The sequence below is a fragment of the Procambarus clarkii genome, chromosome 16 (assembly GCF_040958095.1).
Source record: "Procambarus clarkii isolate CNS0578487 chromosome 16, FALCON_Pclarkii_2.0, whole genome shotgun sequence".
Lineage (NCBI taxonomy): Eukaryota > Metazoa > Arthropoda > Malacostraca > Decapoda > Cambaridae > Procambarus > Procambarus clarkii.
In genome coordinates, this window is record NC_091165.1 from 46,297,188 (window position 1) to 46,312,707 (window position 15,520).

Here is a 15,520-nt window from a genome sequence, read left to right on the forward strand (position 1 = left end):
ATGCAGAGGCTTAAGAGAGTGATGAAGAGGCATAAGAGAGTGATGCATAGGCTTAAGAGAGGGATGCAGCGGCTCAAGAGAGGGATGCAGAGGTCAAGAGAGGGATGCAGGGGCTCAAAAAAAGGATGCAGAGGATAATGAGAGTGATGCAGGAGTTCAAGAGAGTGATGCAGAGGCTCAAGAAAGGGATGCAGAGGCTTAAGAAAGTGATGCAAAGGCTCGAAAAAGGGATGCAGAGGCTTAAGAGGGTGATGCAGAGGCTCAAGAGAGTGATGCAGAGGCTCAAGAGAGGGATGCAGAGGCTCAAGAGAGTGATGCAGAGGATCAAGAGAGGGAAAGCAGAGGCTTAAGAGAGTGAAGCAGAAGCTGAAGAGAGTGATGCAGAGGCTCTAGAGAGTGATGCAGAGGCTAAAGAGAGTGATGCAGAGGCTCATGAGAGTGATGCAGAGGATCAAGAGAGTGATGCAGTGGCTTAAGAGAGGGATGCAGAGGCTCAAGAGAGGGATGTATAGGCTCAAGAGAGTGATGCAGAGGCACAATAGATGGATGCAGAGGCTGAAGAGTGAGATGCAGAAGCTCAAGAGAGGGATGCAGAGGCTCAAGAGAGTGATTCAGAGGCTTACGAGAGTGATGCAGAGGCTTAAGAGAGTGATGCAGAGGCTCAAGAGCATGATGTAGAGGCTTAAGAGAGGGATTCAGAGGCTCAAGAGAATGATACAGAGGCTCAAGAGAGTGATGCAGAGGATCAAGAGAGGGATGTAGAGGATCAGGAGAGTGATGCAGAGGATGAAGCGAGTGATGTAGAGGCTCTGGAGAGTGATGCAGAGGATCAAGAGAGTGATGCAGAGGCTCAAGAGAGTGATGCAGAAGATCATGAGAGGGAAGCAGAGGCTTAAGAGAGTGATGCAGAGGCTGAAGAGAGTGTTGCAGAGGCTTCAGAGAATGATGCAGAGGTTCAAGAGAGTGATGCACAGGCTCAAGAGAGTGATGCAGAGGATCATGAGAGGGAAGCAGAGGCTTAAGGGAGTGATGCAGAGGCTGAAGAGAGTGTTGCAGAGGCTTCAGAGAGTGATGCAGAGGCTCAAGAGAGTGACGCACAGGCTCAAGAGAGTGATGCAGAGGCTTAAGAGAGTGATGCAGAGGCTCACGAGAGTGATGCAGAGTCTCAAGAGAGGGATGCAGAGGATCAGGAGAGTGATGCAGAGGATGAAGCGAGTGATGTAGAGGCTCTGGAGAGTGATGCAGAGGATCAAGAGAGTGATGCAGAGGCTCAAGAGAGTGATGCAGAAGATCATGAGAGGGAAGCAGAGGCTGAAGAGAGTGTTGCAGAGGCTTCAGAGAGTGATGCAGAGGCTCAAGAGAGTGACGCACAGGCTCAAGAGAGTGATGCAGAGGCTCATGAGAGTGATGCAGAGGCTTAAGAGAGGGATGCAGAGACTCAAGAGAGGGATGCAGAGGCTTAGGAGAGGGATGCAGAGACTCAAGAGAGGGATGTATAGGCTCAAGAGAGTGATGCAGAGGCTCAATAGAGGGATGCAGAGGCTGAAGAGTGAGATGCAGAAGCTCAAGAGAGGGATGCAGAGGCTCAAGAGATTGATTCAGAGGCTTACGAGAGTGATGCAGAGGCTTAAGATGCAGATGCAGTGGCATAAGAGAGTGATGCATAGGCTAAAGAGAGGGATGCCGAGGCTCAAGAGAGGGATGCAGAGGCTCAAGAGAGGGATGCAGAGGCTTTAAGAGAGGGATGCAGATGCTCATGAGAGGGATGCAGGAGTTCAAGAGAGGGATGCAGAGGCTTAAGAGAGTGATTCAGATGCTTATGAGAGTGATGCAGAGGCTTAAGAAAGTGATGCAGAGGCTTAAGAGAGTGAGGCAGAGGCTTAGGAGAGCGATGCAGAAGCTCAAGAGAGTGATGCAGAGGCTTAAGAGAGTGATGAAGAGGCATAAGAGAGTGATGCATAGGCTTAAGAGAGGAATGCAGCGGCTCAAGAGAGGGATGCAGAGGTCAAGAGAGGGATGCAGGGGCTCAAAAAAAGGATGCAGAGGATAATGAGAGTGATGCAGGAGTTCAAGAGAGTGATGCAGAGGCTCAAGAAAGGGATGCAGAGGCTTAAGAAAGTGATGCAAAGGCTCGAAAAAGGGATGCAGAGGCTTAAATGGGTGATGCAGAGGCTCAAGAGAGTGATGCAGAGGCTCAAGAGAGGGATGCAGAGGCTCAAGAGAGTGATGCAGAGGATCAAGAGAGGGAAAGCAGAGGCTTAAGAGAGTGAAGCAGAAGCTGAAGAGAGTGATGCAGAGGCTCTAGAGAGTGATGCAGAGGCTAAAGAGAGTGATGCAGAGGCTCATGAGAGTGATGCAGAGGATCAAGAGAGTGATGCAGTGGCTTAAGAGAGGGATGCAGAGGCTCAAGAGAGGGATGTATAGGCTCAAGAGAGTGATGCAGGGGCACAATAGAGGGATGCAGAGGCTGAAGAGTGAGATGCAGAAGCTCAAGAGAGGGATGCAGAGGCTCAAGAGAGTGATTCAGAGGCTTACGAGAGTGATGCAGAGGCTTAAGAGAGTGATGCAGAGGCTCAAGAGCATGATGTAGAGGCTTAAGAGAGGGATTCAGAGGCTCAAGAGAATGATACAGAGGCTCAAGAGAGTGATGCAGAGGATCAAGAGAGGGATGCAGAGGATCAGGAGAGTGATGCAGAGGATGAAGCGAGTGATGTAGAGGCTCTGGAGAGTGATGCAGAGGATCAAGAGAGTGATGAAGAGGCTCAAGAGAGTGATGCAGAAGATCATGAGAGGGAAGCAGAGGCTTAAGAGAGTGATGCAGAGGCTGAAGAGAGTGTTGCAGAGGCTTCAGAGAATGATGCAGAGGTTCAAGAGAGTGATGCACAGGCTCAAGAGAGTGATGCAGAGGCTCAAGAGAGTGATGCAGAGTCTCATGAGAGTGATGCAGAGGCTTAAGAGAGGGATGCAGAGGCTCAAGAGAGGGATGTATAGGCTCAAGAGAGTGATGCAGAGGCTCAACAGAGGGATGCAGAGGCTGAAGAGTGAGATGCAGAAGCTCAAGAGAGGGATGCAGAGGCTCAAGAGAGTGATTCAGAGGCTTACGAGAGTGATGCAGAGGCTTGAAAGAGTGATGCAGAGGCTTAAGAGAGGGATGCAGAGGCTCAAGAGAGGGATGCAGAGGCTCAAGAGAAGGATGTAATTGCTCAAGAGAGGGATGCAGAGGCTCAAGTGAGGGATGCAGAGGCACAAGAGAGGGATGCAGAGGCTTAAGAGAGGGATGCAGAGGCTCAAGAAAGGGATGCAGAGACTTAAGCGAGAGATGCAAAGGCTCAAGAGAGGGATGCAGAGGCTCATAAGAGGGATGCAAGACTTCAAGAGAGAGATGCAAAGGCTCATGAAAGGGATGCAGAGGCTTAAGAAAGTGATGCAGAGGCTCAACAGAGGGATGCAGAGCCTTAAGAGGGTGATGCAGAGGCTAAGGAGAGTGGTGCAGAGGCTCAATAGAGAGATGCAGGGGCTCAAGAGAGTGATGGAGAGGCTCATGAGAGTGATTCAGAGGTATACGGGAGTGATCCAGAGGCTTAAGAGAGTGATGCAGAGGCTTACGAGAATGATGCAGAGGCTCAAGAGAAGGATGCAGAGGTTCAAGAGAGGGATGAATAGGCTCAAGAGAGGGAGGCAGAGGCTCAAGAGAGGGATGCAGAGGCTAAAGTGAGTGATGCAGAGGCTTAAAAGAGTGATGCAAAGGCTCAAGAGAGGGATGCAGAGGCTGAAGCGTGTGATGCAGAGACTCTAGAGAGTGATGCAGAGGTTTAAGAGAGTGATGCAGAGGCTCAAGAGAGTGCTGCAAAAGGCTCAAGAGAGGGATGCTGAGGCTCCAGAGAGGGATGCAGAGGCTCAAGAGAGTGATGCAGAGGCTCAAGAGAATGATGCAGAGTCTCAAGAGAGTGATGCAGAACTTCAAGAGCGGGATGCAGAGGCTTAAGAGAGTGATGCAGAGACTCAAGAGAGTGATGCAGAGGCTAAAGAGTGTGATTGAGAGGCTCAAGAGAGAGATGCAGAGGCTCAAGAGAGTGAAGCAGACGATCAAGAGAGTGATGCAGAGGCTCAAGAGAGTGCAGCAAAAGGCTCATGAGAGGGATGCTGAGGCTCCAGAGAGGGATGCAGAGGATCAAGAGAGTGATGAAGAGGCTGAAGAGAGTATTGCAGAGGCCGAAGAGAGGGATGAAGAGGCTGAAGAGAGTGATGCAGAGGCTCAAGAGTGGGATGCAGAGGCTCAAGAGAGTGATTCAGAAGCTTACGAGAGTGATGCAGAGGCTTAAGAGAGTGAGGCAGAGGCTTAGGAGAGGGATACAGAGGCTCAGGAGAGTGATGCAGAGGCTTAAGAGGATGTTGCAGAGGCTCAAGAGAGTGATGCAGAGGCTCACGAGAGAGGTATGCAAGGGCTCAAGAGAGAGATGCAGAGGCTCAAGTGAGGTAAGCAGAGGCACAAGAGAGGGATGCAGAGGCTCCTGTGAGTGACGCAGAGGCTCAAGAGAGGGATGCAGACGCATAAGAGAGTGATGCAAAGGCTCAAGTGAGGGATGCAGAATCTCATGAGAAGGATGCAGGAGTTCAAGAGAGGGATGCTGAGGCTCAAGAGAAGGATGCAGAGGCTAAAGTGAGGGATGAAGAGGCACATAAGAGGGATGAAGAGGCTCTTGACATTGATGCAGAGGCTCAAGAGAAGGATGCAGAGGCTCAAGACAGTGATTCCGAGGCTTACGAGAGTGATGCAGAGGCTTAAGAGAGTGATGCAGAGGCTTAAGAGAGTGATGCAGAGGCTTAAGAGAGGGATGCAGAGACTCAAGAGAGGTATGCAGAGGCTCAAGAGAGGGATGCAATGGCTCAAGAGAGGGATGCAGAGGCTAAAGTGAGGGATGCAGAGGCACAAGAGAGGGATGCAGAGGCTTAAGAGAGTGATGCAAAGGCTCAAGAGAGGGATGCAGAGGCTCAAGAGAGTGATGCAGAGGCTCAAGAGAGGGATGCATAGGCTCATAAGAGGGATGCAGGAGTTCAAGAGAGAGATGCAAAGGCTCATGAAAGGGATGCAGAGGCTTAAGAAAGTGATGCAGAGTCTCAAAAGAGGGATGCAGAGGCTTATGAGGGTGATGCAGAGGCTCAAGAGAGTGATGCAGAGGCTCAATAGAGAGATGCAGGGGCTCAAGAGAGGGATGGAGAGGCTCAAGAGAGTGATTCAGAGGTTTACGGGAGTGATGCAGAAGCTAAAGGGAGTGATGCAGAGGCTTACGAGAGTGATGCAGAGGCTTAAGAGGGTGATGCAGAGGCTCATTAGAGGGATGGAGAGGCTCATGATAGTGATTCAGAGGTTTACTGGAGTGATGCAGAGCCTTAAGAGAGTGATGCAGAAGCTTAAGAGACGGATGCAGAGGTTCAAGGAAGAGATGCAGAGTCTCAAGAGAGGATGCAGAAGCTCAAGTGAGGTTTGAAGAGGCACAAGAGAGGGATGCAGAGGCTCTTGAGAGTGATGCAGAGGCTCAATAGAGGGATGCAGAGGCTTAAGAGAGTGAAGCAAAGGCTCAAGAGAGGGATGCAGAGGCTAATGATAGGGATACAGGATTTCAAGAGAGGGATGCAGAGGCTCAAGAAAGGGATGCAGAGGCTTAAGAAAGTGATGCAGAGGCTCGAAAAGGGAATGCAGAGGCTTAAGAGGGTGATGCAGAGGCTCAAGAGAGTGATGCAGAGGCTCAAGAGAGGGATGCAGAGGCTCAAGAGAGTGATGCAGAGGATCAAGAGAGTGATGCAGAGGCTTAAGAGAGGGATGCAGAGGCTCAAGAGAGGGATGTATAGGCTCAAGAGAGTGATGCAGAGGCTAAATAGAGGGATGCAGAGGCTGAAGAGTGAGATGCAGAAGCTCAAGAGAGGGATGCAGAGGCTCAAGAGAGTGATTCAGAGGCTTACGAGAGTGATGCAGAGGCTTAAGAGAGTGATGCAGAGGCTCAAGAGAGTGATGTAGAGGCTCTGGAGAGTGATGCAGAGGATCAGGAGAGTGAAGTAGAGGACGAAGCGAGTGATGAAGAGGCTCAAGAGAGTGATGTAGAGGCTCTGGAGAGTGATGCAGAGGCTCAAGAGAGTGATGCATAGGATCAAGAGAGTGATGCAGAGGCTCAAGAGAGTGATGCAGAGGATCATGAGAGGGAAGCAGAGGCTTGAGAGAGTGATGCAGAGGCTGAAGAAAGTGTTGCAGAGGCTTCAGAGAGTGATGCAGAGGCTCAAGAGAGTGACGCACAGGCTCAAGAGAGTGATGCAGAGGCTCAAGAGAGTGATGCAGAGTCTCACGAGAGTGATGCAGACTCTCAAGAGAGTGATGCAGAGGCTCATGAGAGTGATGCAGAGGCTTAAGAGAGGGATGCAGAGGCTCAAGAGAGGGATGTATAGGCTCAAGAGAGTGATGCAGAGGCTCAATAGAGGAAAGCAGAGGCTGAAGGGTGAGATGCAGAAGCTCAAGAGAGGGATGCAGAGGCTCAAGAGAGTGATTCAGAGGCTTACGAGAGTGATGCAGAGGCTTAAGAGAGTGATGCAGTGGCATAAGAGAGTGATGCATAGGCTAAAGAGAGGGATGCCGAGGCTCAAGAGAGGGATGCAGAGGCTCAAGAGAGGGATGCAGAGGCTTTAAGAGAGGGATGCAGATGCTCATGAGAGGGATGCAGGAGTTCAAGAGAGGGATGCAGAGGCTTAAAAGAGTGATTCAGATGCTTATGAGAGTGATGCAGAGGCTTAAGAAAGTGATGCAGAGGCTTAAGAGAGTGAGGCAGAGGCTTAGGAGAGGGATGCAGAGGCTCAAGAGAGTGATGCATAGGCTTAAGAGGGTGATGCAGATGCTCAAGAGAGTGATGCAGAAGTTCAAGAGAGTGATGCATAGGCTTAAGAGAGTGATGAAGAGGCATAAGAGAGTGATGCATAGGCTTAAGAGAGGGATGCAGTGGCTCAAGAGAGGGATGCAGAGGTCAAGAGAGGGATGCAGAGGCTCAAGAGAGGGATGCAGAGGTCAAGAGAGGGATGCAGGGGCTCAAGAAAGGGATGCAGAGGCTAATGAGAGGGATGAAGGAGTTCAAGAGAGTAATGCAGAGGCTCAAGAAAGGGATGCAGAGGCTTAAGAAAGTAATGCAAAGGCTCGAAAAAGGGATGCAGAGGCTTAAGAGGGTGATGCAGAGGCTCAAGAGAGTGATGCAGAGGCTCAAGAGAGGGATGCAGAGGCTCAAGAGAGTGATGCAGAGGATCAAGAGAGGGAAAGCAGAGGCTTAAGGGAGTGATGCAGAAGCTGAAGAGAGTGATGCAGAGGCTCTAGAGAGTGATGCAGAGACTTAAGAGAGTGATGCAGAGGCTTAAGAGAGGGATGCAGAGGCTGAAGAGTGAGATGCAGAAGCTCAAGAGAGGGATGCAGAGGCTCAAGAGAGTGATTCAGAGGCTTACGAGAGTGATGCAGAGGATTAAGAGAGTGATGCAGAGGCTCAAGAGCATGATGTAGAGGCTTAAGAGAGGGATTCAGAGGCTCAAGAGAATGATACAGAGGCTCAAGAGACTGATGCAGAGGATCAAGAGAGGGATGCAGAGGATCAGGAGAGTGATGCAGAGGATGAAGCGAGTGATGTAGAGGCTCAAGAGAGTGATGTAGAGGCTCTGGAGAGTGATGCAGAGGATCAAGAGAGTGATGCAGTGGCTCAAGAGAGTGATGCAGAGGATCATGAGAGGGAAGCAGAGGCTTAAGAGAGTGATGCAGAGGCTGAAGAGAGTGTTGCAGAGGCTTCAGAGAATGATGCAGAGGTTCAAGAGAGTGATGCACAGGCTCAAGAGAGTGATGCAGAGGCTCAAGAGAGTGCTGCAAAAGGCTCAAGAGAGGGATGCTGAGGCTCCAGAGAGGGATGCAGAGGATCAAGAGAGTGATGAACAGGCTGAAGAGAGTATTGCAGAGGCCCAAGAGAGGGATGAAGAGGCTGAAGAGAGTGATGCAGAGGCTCAAGAGTGGGATGCAGAGGCTCAAGAGCATGATGTAGAGGCTTAAGAGAGGGATTCAGAGGCTCAAGAGAATGATACAGAGGCTCAAGAGAGTGATGCAGAGGATCAAGAGAGGGATGCAGAGGATCAGGAGAGTGATGCAGAGGATGAAGCGAGTGATGTAGAGGCTCTGGAGAGTGATGCAGAGGATCAAGAGAGTGATGAAGAGGCTCAAGAGAGTGATGCAGAAGATCATGAGAGGGAAGCAGAGGCTTAAGAGAGTGATGCAGAGGCTGAAGAGAGTGTTGCAGAGGCTTCAGAGAATGATGCAGAGGTTCAAGAGAGTGATGCACAGGCTCAAGAGAGTGATGCAGAGGCTCAAGAGAGTGATGCAGAGTCTCATGAGAGTGATGCAGAGGCTTAAGAGAGGGATGCAGAGGCTCAAGAGAGGGATGTATAGGCTCAAGAGAGTGATGCAGAGGCTCAACAGAGGGATGCAGAGGCTGAAGAGTGAGATGCAGAAGCTCAAGAGAGGGATGCAGAGGCTCAAGAGAGTGATTCAGAGGCTTACGAGAGTGATGCAGAGGCTTGAAAGAGTGATGCAGAGGCTTAAGAGAGGGATGCAGAGGCTCAAGAGAGGGATGCAGAGGCTCAAGAGAAGGATGTAATTGCTCAAGAGAGGGATGCAGAGGCTCAAGTGAGGGATGCAGAGGCACAAGAGAGGGATGCAGAGGCTTAAGAGAGGGATGCAGAGGCTCAAGAAAGGGATGCAGAGACTTAAGCGAGAGATGCAAAGGCTCAAGAGAGGGATGCAGAGGCTCATAAGAGGGATGCAAGACTTCAAGAGAGAGATGCAAAGGCTCATGAAAGGGATGCAGAGGCTTAAGAAAGTGATGCAGAGGCTCAACAGAGGGATGCAGAGCCTTAAGAGGGTGATGCAGAGGCTAAGGAGAGTGGTGCAGAGGCTCAATAGAGAGATGCAGGGGCTCAAGAGAGTGATGGAGAGGCTCATGAGAGTGATTCAGAGGTATACGGGAGTGATCCAGAGGCTTAAGAGAGTGATGCAGAGGCTTACGAGAATGATGCAGAGGCTCAAGAGAAGGATGCAGAGGTTCAAGAGAGGGATGAATAGGCTCAAGAGAGGGAGGCAGAGGCTCAAGAGAGGGATGCAGAGGCTAAAGTGAGTGATGCAGAGGCTTAAAAGAGTGATGCAAAGGCTCAAGAGAGGGATGCAGAGGCTGAAGCGTGTGATGCAGAGACTCTAGAGAGTGATGCAGAGGTTTAAGAGAGTGATGCAGAGGCTCAAGAGAGTGCTGCAAAAGGCTCAAGAGAGGGATGCTGAGGCTCCAGAGAGGGATGCAGAGGCTCAAGAGAGTGATGCAGAGGCTCAAGAGAATGATGCAGAGTCTCAAGAGAGTGATGCAGAACTTCAAGAGCGGGATGCAGAGGCTTAAGAGAGTGATGCAGAGACTCAAGAGAGTGATGCAGAGGCTAAAGAGTGTGATTGAGAGGCTCAAGAGAGAGATGCAGAGGCTCAAGAGAGTGAAGCAGACGATCAAGAGAGTGATGCAGAGGCTCAAGAGAGTGCAGCAAAAGGCTCATGAGAGGGATGCTGAGGCTCCAGAGAGGGATGCAGAGGATCAAGAGAGTGATGAAGAGGCTGAAGAGAGTAATGCAGAGGCCGAAGAGAGGGATGAAGAGGCTGAAGAGAGTGATGCAGAGGCTCAAGAGTGGGATGCAGAGGCTCAAGAGAGTGATTCAGAAGCTTACGAGAGTGATGCAGAGGCTTAAGAGAGTGAGGCAGAGGCTTAGGAGAGGGATACAGAGGCTCAGGAGAGTGATGCAGAGGCTTAAGAGGATGTTGCAGAGGCTCAAGAGAGTGATGCAGAGGCTCACGAGAGAGGTATGCAAGGGCTCAAGAGAGAGATGCAGAGGCTCAAGTGAGGTAAGCAGAGGCACAAGAGAGGGATGCAGAGGCTCCTGTGAGTGACGCAGAGGCTCAAGAGAGGGATGCAGACGCATAAGAGAGTGATGCAAAGGCTCAAGTGAGGGATGCAGAATCTCATGAGAAGGATGCAGGAGTTCAAGAGAGGGATGCTGAGGCTCAAGAGAAGGATGCAGAGGCTAAAGTGAGGGATGAAGAGGCACATAAGAGGGATGAAGAGGCTCTTGACATTGATGCAGAGGCTCAAGAGAAGGATGCAGAGGCTCAAGACAGTGATTCCGAGGCTTACGAGAGTGATGCAGAGGCTTAAGAGAGTGATGCAGAGGCTTAAGAGAGTGATGCAGAGGCTTAAGAGAGGGATGCAGAGACTCAAGAGAGGTATGCAGAGGCTCAAGAGAGGGATGCAATGGCTCAAGAGAGGGATGCAGAGGCTAAAGTGAGGGATGCAGAGGCACAAGAGAGGGATGCAGAGGCTTAAGAGAGTGATGCAGAGGCTCAAGAGAGGGATGCAGAGGCTCAAGAGAGTGATGCAGAGGCTCAAGAGAGGGATGCATAGGCTCATAAGAGGGATGCAGGAGTTCAAGAGAGAGATGCAAAGGCTCATGAAAGGGATGCAGAGGCTTAAGAAAGTGATGCAGAGTCTCAAAAGAGGGATGCAGAGGCTTATGAGGGTGATGCAGAGGCTCAAGAGAGTGATGCAGAGGCTCAATAGAGAGATGCAGGGGCTCAAGAGAGGGATGGAGAGGCTCAAGAGAGTGATTCAGAGGTTTACGGGAGTGATGCAGAAGCTAAAGGGAGTGATGCAGAGGCTTACGAGAGTGATGCAGAGGCTTAAGAGGGTGATGCAGAGGCTCATGAGAGGGATGGAGAGGCTCATGATAGTGATTCAGAGGTTTACTGGAGTGATGCAGAGCCTTAAGAGAGTGATGCAGAAGCTTAAGAGACGGATGCAGAGGTTCAAGGAAGAGATGCAGAGTCTCAAGAGAGGATGCAGAAGCTCAAGTGAGGTTTGAAGAGGCACAAGAGAGGGATGCAGAGGCTCTTGAGAGTGATGCAGAGGCTCAATAGAGGGATGCAGAGGCTTAAGAGAGTGAAGCAAAGGCTCAAGAGAGGGATGCAGAGGCTAATGATAGGGATACAGGACTTCAAGAGAGGGATGCAGAGGCTCAAGAAAGGGATGCAGAGGCTTAAGAAAGTGATGCAGAGGCTCGAAAAGGGAATGCAGAGGCTTAAGAGGGTGATGCAGAGGCTCAAGAGAGTGATGCAGAGGCTCAAGAGAGGGATGCAGAGGCTCAAGAGAGTGATGCAGAGGATCAAGAGAGTGATGCAGAGGCTTAAGAGAGGGATGCAGAGGCTCAAGAGAGGGATGTATAGGCTCAAGAGAGTGATGCAGAGGCTAAATAGAGGGATGCAGAGGCTGAAGAGTGAGATGCAGAAGCTCAAGAGAGGGATGCAGAGGCTCAAGAGAGTGATTCAGAGGCTTACGAGAGTGATGCAGAGGCTTAAGAGAGTGATGCAGAGGCTCAAGAGAGTGATGTAGAGGCTCTGGAGAGTGATGCAGAGGATCAGGAGAGTGAAGTAGAGGACGAAGCGAGTGATGTAGAGGCTCAAGAGAGTGATGTAGAGGCTCTGGAGAGTGATGCAGAGGCTCAAGAGAGTGATGCATAGGATCAAGAGAGTGATGCAGAGGCTCAAGAGAGTGATGCAGAGGATCATGAGAGGGAAGCAGAGGCTTGAGAGAGTGATGCAGAGGCTGAAGAAAGTGTTGCAGAGGCTTCAGAGAGTGATGCAGAGGCTCAAGAGAGTGACGCACAGGCTCAAGAGAGTGATGCAGAGGCTCAAGAGAGTGATGCAGAGTCTCACGAGAGTGATGCAGACTCTCAAGAGAGTGATGCAGAGGCTCATGAGAGTGATGCAGAGGCTTAAGAGAGGGATGCAGAGGCTCAAGAGAGGGATGTATAGGCTCAAGAGAGTGATGCAGAGGCTCAATAGAGGAAAGCAGAGGCTGAAGGGTGAGATGCAGAAGCTCAAGAGAGGGATGCAGAGGCTCAAGAGAGTGATTCAGAGGCTTACGAGAGTGATGCAGAGGCTTAAGAGAGTGATGCAGTGGCATAAGAGAGTGATGCATAGGCTAAAGAGAGGGATGCCGAGGCTCAAGAGAGGGATGCAGAGGCTCAAGAGAGGGATGCAGAGGCTTTAAGAGAGGGATGCAGATGCTCATGAGAGGGATGCAGGAGTTCAAGAGAGGGATGCAGAGGCTTAAAAGAGTGATTCAGATGCTTATGAGAGTGATGCAGAGGCTTAAGAAAGTGATGCAGAGGCTTAAGAGAGTGAGGCAGAGGCTTAGGAGAGGGATGCAGAGGCTCAAGAGAGTGATGCATAGGCTTAAGAGGGTGATGCAGATGCTCAAGAGAGTGATGCAGAAGTTCAAGAGAGTGATGCATAGGCTTAAGAGAGTGATGAAGAGGCATAAGAGAGTGATGCATTGGCTTAAGAGAGGGATGCAGTGGCTCAAGAGAGGGATGCAGAGGTCAAGAGAGGGATGCAGAGGCTCAAGAGAGGGATGCAGAGGTCAAGAGAGGGATGCAGGGGCTCAAGAAAGGGATGCAGAGGCTAATGAGAGGGATGAAGGAGTTCAAGAGAGTAATGCAGAGGCTCAAGAAAGGGATGCAGAGGCTTAAGAAAGTGATGCAAAGGCTCGAAAAAGGGATGCAGAGGCTTAAGAGGGTGATGCAGAGGCTCAAGAGAGTGATGCAGAGGCTCAAGAGAGGGATGCAGAGGCTCAAGAGAGTGATGCAGAGGATCAAGAGAGGGAAAGCAGAGGCTTAAGAGAGTGATGCAGAAGCTGAAGAGAGTGATGCAGAGGCTCTAGAGAGTGATGCAGAGGCTTAAGAGAGTGATGCAGAGGCTTAAGAGAGGGATGCAGAGGCTGAAGAGTGAGATGCAGAAGCTCAAGAGAGGGATGCAGAGGCTCAAGAGAGTGATTCAGAGGCTTACGAGAGTGATGCAGAGGATTAAGAGAGTGATGCAGAGGCTCAAGAGCATGATGTAGAGGCTTAAGAGAGGGATTCAGAGGCTCAACAGAATGATACAGAGGCTCAAGAGACTGATGCAGAGGATCAAGAGAGGGATGCAGAGGATCAGGAGAGTGATGCAGAGGATGAAGCGAGTGATGTAGAGGCTCAAGAGAGTGATGTAGAGGCTCTGGAGAGTGATGCAGAGGATCAAGAGAGTGATGCAGTGGCTCAAGAGAGTGATGCAGAGGATCATGAGAGGGAAGCAGAGGCTTAAGAGAGTGATGCAGAGGCTGAAGAGAGTGTTGCAGAGGCTTCAGAGAATGATGCAGAGGTTCAAGAGAGTGATGCACAGGCTCAAGAGAGTGATGCAGAGGCTCAAGAGAGTGCTGCAAAAGGCTCAAGAGAGGGATGCTGAGGCTCCAGAGAGGGATGCAGAGGATCAAGAGAGTGATGAACAGGCTGAAGAGAGTATTGCAGAGGCCCAAGAGAGGGATGAAGAGGCTGAAGAGAGTGATGCAGAGGCTCAAGAGTGGGATGCAGAGGCTCAAGAGAGTGATTCAGAAGCTTACGAGAGTGATGCAGAGGCTTAAGAGAGTGAGGCAGAGGCTTAGGAGAGTGATACAGAGGCTCAGGAGAGTGATGCAGAGGCTTAAGCGGATGTTGCAGAGGCTCAAGAGAGTGATGCAGAGGCTCACGAGAGAGGTATGCAAGGGCTCAAGAGAGAGATGCAGAGGCTCAAGTGAGGTAAGCAGAGGCACAAGAGAGGGATGCAGAGGCTCCTGTTAGTGACGCAGAGGCTCAAGAGAGGGATGCAGACGCTTAAGAGAGTGATGCAAAGGCTCAAGTGAGGGATGCAGAATCTCATGAGAAGGATGCAGGAGTTCAAGAGAGGGATGCTGAGGCTCAAGAGAAGGATGCAGAGGCTAAAGTGAGGGATGAAGAGGCACAAGAGAGGGATGCAGAGGCTCTTGACAGTGATGCAGAGGCTCAAGAGAAGGATGCAGAGGCTCAAGACAGTAATTCCGAGGCTTACGAGAGTGATGCCGAGGCTTAAGAGAGTGATGCAGAGGCTTAAGAGTGTGATACAGAGGCTTAAGAGAGGGATGCAGAGACTCAAGAGAGGTATGCAGAGGCTCAAGAGAGGGATGCAATGGCTCAAGAGAGGGATGGAGAGGCTCAAGAGAGTGATTCAGAGGTTTACGGGAGTGAAGCAGAGGCTAAAGGGAGTGATGCAGAGGCTTACGAGAGTGATGCAGAGGCTTAAGAGAGTGATGCAGAGGCTCATGAGAGGGATGGAGAGGCTCATGAGAGTGATTCAGAGGGTTAATGGAGTGATGCAGAGGCTTAAGAGAGTGATGCAGAAGCTTAAGAGACGGATGCAGAGCTTCAAGAGAGGGATGCAGAGGCTCAAGGGAGGGATGCAGAGTCTCAAGAGAGAATGCAGAAGCTCAAGTGAGGTTTGAAGAGGCACAAGAGAGGTTTGCAGAGGCTCTTAAGAGTGATGCAGAGGCTCAAGAGAGGGATGCAGAGGCTTAAGAGAGTGAAGCAAAGGCTCAAGAGAGGGATGCAGAGGCTAATGAGAGGGATACAGGAGTTCAAGAGAGGGATGCAGAGGCTCAAGAAAGGGATGCAGAGGCTTATGAAAGTGATGCAGAGGCTCGAAAAGGGAATGCAGAGGCTTAAGAGGGTGATGCAGAGGCTCAAGAGAGTGATGCAGAGGATCAAGAGAGGGATGCAGAGGCTCAAGAGAGTGATGCAGAGGATCAAGAGAGGGAAAGCAGAGGCTTAAAAGAGTGATGCAGAAGCTGAAGCGAGTGATGCAGAGGCTCTAGAGAGTGATGCACAGGCTTACGAGAGTGATGCAGAGGCTCATGAGAGTGATGCAGAGGATCAAGAGAGTGATGCAGAGGCTTAAGAGAGGGATGCAGAGGCTCAAGAGAGGGATGTATAGGCTCAAGAGAGTGATGCAGAGGCTCAATAGAGGGATGCAGAGGCTGAAGAGTGAGATGCAGAAGCTCAAGAGAGGGATGCAGAGGCTCAAGAGAGTGATTCAGAGGCTTACAAGAGTGATGCAGAGGCTTAAGAGAGTGATGCAGAGGCTCAAGAGCACGATGTAGGGGCTTAAGAGAGGGATTCAGAGGCTCAAGAGAATGATGCAGAGGCTCAAGAGAGTGATGCAGAGGATCAAGAGAGGGATGCAGAGGATCATGAGAGTGAAGCAGAGGACGAAGCGAGTGATGTAGAGGCTCAAGAGAGTGATGTAGAGGCTCTGGAGAGTGATGCAGAGGCTCAAGAGAGTGAGGCATAGGATCAAGAGAGTGATGCAGAGGCTCAAGAGAGTGATGCAGAGGATCATGAGAGGGAAGCAGAGGCTTAAGAGAGTGATGCAGAGGCTGAAGAGAGTGTTGCAGAGGCTTCAGAGAGTGATGCAGAAGCTCCAGAGAGTGAGGCACAGGCTCAAGTGAGTGATGCAGAGGCTCAATAGAGGGATGCAAAGGCTGAAGATTGAGATGCAGAAGCTCAAGAGAGGGATGCAGAGGCTCAAGAGAGTGATTCAGAGGCT